Source organism: Manacus candei, unplaced genomic scaffold, assembly GCF_025592945.1.
Source record: "Manacus candei isolate 608988 ecotype Guabito, Panama unplaced genomic scaffold, ASM2559294v1 h1tg000018l, whole genome shotgun sequence".
NCBI classification, from domain to species: domain Eukaryota; kingdom Metazoa; phylum Chordata; class Aves; order Passeriformes; family Pipridae; genus Manacus; species Manacus candei.
Window position 1 is genome coordinate 1,523,316 of NW_026138066.1, and position 6,834 is coordinate 1,530,149.

Genomic DNA, 6,834 nt, shown 5'->3' on the forward strand with positions numbered 1-6,834 from the left:
ATCTTTACGCTGGTCCTTTTAGAACTAAAGTTTCTGAAGTGCAGCCAGCTCTTTTTAGCTCTACCAGCACTAAATTGAATTAATTTACACTTGTGTGTGCCTTCTGCTCTGCCCCATGCGCAGGTAGGCTGTGTTTGGTACAAGAGGAGTCTGGTGTAAACTCCGTCCCTAGTGAGCAACATCACTTTTTACATCCATGCTGAAGCGGGTTGGCTTGTGGTTTATTGTGAACCTACTCAGAACGTCAGTGCACGGTGCTACTGGCGATTGCAGAATGTGATCGTGGTGTGTGTGCTGCTGCTTAGTCACAATAAACAAGTAGTGGTTTGATGCAGTGTGAGCATTTCAGATCAGACCCTCTTGTTCTGGATCCAGTATGCATCAGGATGTTTTCATGATGGCATCAAAATCTTGCACATCTGTTTCTGTGTTTCTAATTGTGACTTCACAGAAAATGTGTTTCAGTTTAAAACTTGAAAACTATACGCCACAGTTGCCTCAGTTCTCCTCCAATAGTGCTTTGCCATTCTCTCAGTTTGTGACAAGACTGCTGAGATGGCATTAGGAGGATGCGGCCAAGAGACATGATTCCATTTTTCTGCAGGGTCACTTTATCATGGAGCTTTCATAAGCTCATAAAAAGTGTATACAGGTAAAGTAAGCTCACCAGGCTTCTCAGGATTCTAGTTCGTTTCTAACTTGTAACTTTGAAGCGAGAAATACTGTTTCCTAATAAAAATATTTATGAAAACTGTTCATGCACGGTGATTCCATGTATTTGCATATTCCTCTTAGGTGTTCTTAAGACAACATTAACCATGTTCAAATAACTATTTTGTCAAGTATGTCCATCCTTTCTGTAGCAGTTTCTTCTTGAGTCATAGTTGGCAAACTCACCCTCCCACACTTTTTCGTGCTGGAATCTTATTACAGTATTCTCACACTCAGGATCTCAATCCAATTCTGTGTGCATGCCTGTCTGTTGGTTAAGTCTTGGAGCTGCTCTCAAGACCGGATTGACTCACATCTCTACTGTGACCTCTTCAGCTGTCTTTCCAACCTGCTTTCACCAAAGCTCCTCAGCTCCTAGGAGTCTCTAGAGGGGGAAAGCCAAAGCTCCTGATGCTTCCGTACACATTGGAGATCTCGTCCATGTGGTCTGTGTGAATGAAGTATAGTTGAGGCTCAGGGTATTACCATTCAGGGCACTGAGAAATAATCCCAAATCCTGGTTTTCCTAAACATCCAGAGGAGACCTTGATCCTGGGCTCAAACTCATAGGAAGGCTAATGCCAGCAATGCAAATGGGAAATGGAGGCTCTCAGCCATGCATATCCTTAACCCCACTCCAGAGCAGATGGCTCACTCAGCCACAGCCCAAGGCCTTGTCACCAGCTCCCTTAATACCCTAAATGGCCACTTTAAGCAGCCATTCCCAAAGTGATTATGACGCTCAAAAAAAAGGTTTTCTTTATGCCAATTTTATATTTTGGTAGTCTATAATTTCTCTAATGCACAGCAATACCCCTTTCTCTTTCATAAAATAGAGCCTATATTTCAAAACCCTGTTCTAGTGATAATCGAGATTTCCCATGTCTCTGCTATCTCTGCATTATCTGATTTAACACAGAATAGTCTTTTTTTTCCTTGTGCGTATGTGGTTTCCATGTGTTAATGGACAACATTTCAGCTGATATTCACTAAGCACGCTTCATACCCTTGTTGGGTTAGGGCAGACTTCAGTCTCTGTTCCTGCCACGTATTTAATCCATTGCAAAATATTGATTTGGAGTCGGGATTTGGCTTTGGCATAACAAGTAAATCACTGAATTGCTACGTGCTGCTCTTACCATATTTGTCCTGCTTCATGTGTGCCTTTAGTGACATTCTGCTTAAATTTTTCACCTTCCTTTAACCTTTCTCAGATTCATGTATTTATTCTTCTAAATAATGTCCACATTAAAAACATTCAAGGCTGCTAAGAGAAATCCTGAGCCTTAGGGAAACATAAGACCCTTTCCACCATCCAGACATTACAGCTAGAATGTTGTATTTTATTGAGACAGCCAGAAATTGATTTCCCAAATGTAATTTAAAATTCATTGGGCATTTATGAAAATGGATGATGGATATAGAATATTTTGTCAAGAAGCAAGCAAATGTAATAAATCCCTAATACAATGTAACCTCATATCTTCCAATTATGTATTCTCTGGAGGGGAAAACACCACCTCTAACTGAAACATCACCTCTGACTCAATGTTAAAACCCTTCTAATATGGTAAATAGTTTTAATGTATTTTTAAATGGTCATTAGAATTATATACACTGTCTGCATTAATACAATTGAAAAAATGTTTACTTACTGCATTTGGCAGAAGGAGGCATCATAAACTGTTATTCCAAGTGAGGCATCTAAACTTTTACAAATACATGAAATTTCAAAGTTCTGTCAAATATAAACATAGTAATAAAATAGTAATAGTTTTGATACTCAAGAACAACACAGTGGTAGGCTAACCAAGCTTTCTGAGTCTGTCTGAAAAGAGAATTGATATGATATCAGGTGTCAATGAAGACTGGATGCATAGGCATCTTTGTCTCCACTAAGTTCGGGTCTGGTTTTATGGTTTGAATGTTCAAAACTAGTGAAAGGGAGAGAAAGAGAGAAAGCCTTATGTAAGTTAAAGAAATGAAAGCAAGCTTTAAACAAATACAGAGCCATCTTTTGCTCTTGCCAATGTGAATGCTTTTACTTGTTTGCAGCACCCCAGCTAGGAGTGATGCTCCTGTATGTCCACAGTGCTAGCACAGTATGATGTCACCCTGGCAGCCCCACTGCCAGGGATGTGAGGTTATGTTTGTCCCTGCTCTGGTTTCAGTCTGCCTGCAACCACACTGCTTGCACCAGGAACTGTCTTGAGTTCAAGCTGCTACTCTCTGAATTTTCTCCTGAAGAGCCAGCTGGCTTCCCTGAAGTGCCAGGCAATATTGGTGATCAGGAAATTTGTTCTTTTGCTGTTACAACAGTACAGTCGTGTCCTGTGTAGACATTGGCAGATGGGCCTGACTATGTGGAGTTAATTGCACATCTGAGGCATAGAAGATAGATGACATGAGGGGAGTGATAATAAATCACAAATTTGCATATATTAATATGAACAGCTTGATGGTTTCTAGTTCAGCCCTAGAGGAGAAATAGAAAACTTTTTTCTAAAACAGTGGGAGCATTTTAAAACAGCACTTAAGAAGGGGAATCTTGGAAAGCACATCTAAAAGCTTGATACAGATACACACCAGTATTTGCATGTTTGGGAAATGTTTGCATGCTTACCTTCATGTAACATCTGCACTGGGAGTTTGTTGTGTTTCCATGTTTACTGATAAAAAAAACCCCTTCAATTTATCTATAAACAGATTCAGGGCTCAAAGAGAAATTCTGTGTGTGACCCTGAAAATAACAGGATTTTCTCCAGTGCCTATGAAGCTTTTGGGCTGCAGTTCAGTTCAATATGAAGACTTGTACATGTTAGTGTCTACATATGAGCTAGGTGTTTTAATTCCCAGTAGAGTTGTAGGGTACTTGTTTAAGTTATAGTTTAGGTACTTCTGGGGGTGAGACGTTCAGACAGGGCCAGCCAACGTGGCACATAACCTTCAGGACTGTAGTGCCCTTCTGGAGCAGCAACTGGAGACAAAATGGACTGATCTGTAGCTTCTCAAGTGGTATTGGGTGCCAAGCAGCTGAACGGAGCACTACAGCTCTCCTCAGGCTGACCTTAAGCAGATAGCTGATGGCCAGTTAAATGAATCTCCAGAATTCAATATCCTTTCAATCTACTCACCAAGAGCTCAATCAATTCTGTGAACATCGAATGCCACTTGAGAGGCTGTGGGATATCCTTCCTAGTCTCTGGCTACCCTTCTGGAAAGGCATCAGTTCCCATAGGTCCTGTGCCGTGTCTGCTAGCTTTGGGGAGGCATCTCAGATACCTTAGGGGTTCTCACACTGCTTTAGATACCAACATGTAGGCAACTGAATAAAGCCTTGGCTCTCCATGGGCTGTAAGAGGAATGCAGACATGCCTAGTTGCCTGAATATAGGCTCTAGAGATGGCCGTGGGCACCAAAGGCATGGGCAGAGGGTGACTGGCATGATGGAGGATCTGAGAAAAATCAGATCTTCCTGGAGCTGGCTGTGGGGCTGGGCACCTCTCCCCAGCCCAGGTGCCTAGTGGTGACATTTGCCTGACTTATCCTTAGGCAATTGAATCCTGCACTTAGCCTGTGTAGGGACACTTGTGTTTAGGTATCTGCTGATGCACTGAATCCCACCTCTATTCATCTTATTAAACTTCAACTGGGTCCAAACATAGAGAATGTATTTTGCAAATATGCATTTTTCACAAATGAGGTGAAAGTCTGGGAGGAGTCCTGAGTTTTTAAATCATCTACAGATGTACATATGATGTTATGAATCACTAGAATTTTTTCCAAGACCTTCCCTACTTTCCTGCATAAGAATAAAGAAAACAGAAAATACTAATTTTAATACTGATTTGGGGGAAAATTGTCATTGTCAAGGTTAGTGTCATGCTTATTCCACTCTTCTTCCTCCCATTTGGTTTCCCTTCACTTACTCACATTGGCTTTGACTGACAAATGCAGACAAATCCATCTCCATAGGTAAAATGGTTTAACAATATGGAAGTATTTGGGCCCAGGGATTTGAAGGCCTATTGACAATTTTAGATACACCAAAATACTTCATGACATTTTGGGGTAGGTTTTTTTGTTTATTATTTCTCATTTTTAAATAGCTTGAAATACAAGTGAAAATTTAATGAGCAGTTGTTTAGGCAGGTGCTATTGATTTTAATTGAAAGGTCTGAGGCTCTAAGGTTCCTTTTCATTATTAGGCACTTGGCTTGCTCTCCTCGTGCTGCTGGTGAGTTTTTGAGTCCCAGCTCTAACACATATATTGTTACTAAAAGTGTTAGGACACGTCCTCTTTTGGCCAGTCCTTCATAGAAAACAATTAAACGTGCATTGGAAGCGTCAAGAGAAAGAATTTAATGCAAAAAAAAATGTATCAATCAATTCTTCTCACTGCTTCTTGTAAAAACAAGTGTACAATGAAAAATGTTTTTTATTTTCAAACTCAGGAGTTATCCCTTATGACTATGAATACAAAATCCTAGTGAAAACACATCTGTCAATATTTTCTTCTGCTGCTCTACTGGGTCCTGCTCTACTGCTATACATAACGGGTGCTAAGAAGGAGGATATCCTGTGATGGACATCTGATTTGGTTATATTTCATTTGAAATTACTTTGAGTCTAGACAGCAGAAGGAGATTTCTTTGTGATGTTGGGGAGAACAAATGAAGGAATGTTGCTCCGATTAACTCTTAGTTCAAGGACAGTTTTACACTTCTATCAACTAGAAGGAAAGGTAAGTGCTCTCCTCTGCAGAAACCTCAGGATTTGGCTGCCAGAAGAGAGTGCTAAAAATCTCTTGCATTTTCTCTTTCCCTAAACCCTATGTTCCTCTGCCTTTACTCTGCATAAGCCTGAAGAGTCATCGTCCCACATCCTACCCAGAACACAAAGCACCCTCAGTGCATGACCCCACTCCTTGGCCAAATGCTGAGTCCTTTTCTTCTGCTCTAAGAGCTTGTTCTGCATGACAGTGCTTCTATCTTTAACACATCTTTTGTGTAGCAGGTTCTGCCCTAAGATTTGCTATGGATCTCCCAGCGGGGTCAATTGATGTGGGAAGTATGTCTGCATAGCTCAACTCTGCTTTACTGTACTTGCAAAGAAAGGCGAAGTGCTCAGATGTGATAAATGTGTCGTTCTTCATTCTGGATGCTGGCTATCGCAACTACTGTAGCTCACTGGCTTTTCAGAGAGGATGAGGGCACAGCTTGCTTTACACCTAGCCCTTCTCCTACTCATCCTCCCAACCAGCCGTTGGAGCATCCAGACAGTGACATTGAGTGCTCGCCTCTATCACAGATGTCCTTATTCCTCCTTCCTCATCACAAGGAAATAGATCAAAACAGATGCACTGATGGGCTTGGACTTAAATGGTTTAGGGCCACAGAGTTTGCTTCAACCACGCTGGAGATTCAGCTTCAGCTTATTTCAGTTGCAAGTGCATGTGTCCATGGACTTCGGTGGGAGCTGTGACTCCAAATAGATCTGAATCTGCAAGTATTCAAAGTGACAGAACAAACTGGACTTGATTTGGCCCCTAACGCAGTCTGTAATGCCATTAAAGAGGCAGAAGGAGGATATGGTTGTCCTATTTTCTTTGCTACTACATACTTCTTTTGTTAGTTTTGTAGCCACACGTTTGATGGTGCATTTCCTTGATTCCCTTTGATTTTATCTGGTCCCATCTCCATTGTGCTGAGTTTGGACTGTACCCTTTAACACGTTTTAAAAACTTTAATAAGCTTATTAAATAAACCTTTTGTTACTGAATATCTCAGTCTTTGCTCAGTATCTCAGTTGAGAATCAGCTCATTGAAATACCTCTGTAACTGGAAAAAAACATACCTGTAAAAAAATTGGATTTGGGAGAACTCTTGCTGCCACTGCACCCCATGATACAATGCCAGTATTTCTGCCTTCAGATGTAAATGCCTCTGCAAATGCTGCTTTTCAATTAAACTGTAGTACAATTCGTTGAAGTTTAGCCAAAGAAAGCCTTTGAATGGAAACACTTAACCGATACATTAGGATTTAGTTACAGACTTTGCTTTTTTTTTCTCAACCAAATGTAAAACAATTGTGTAGTGGCCCATAGGAGAGAAGATTTTACTT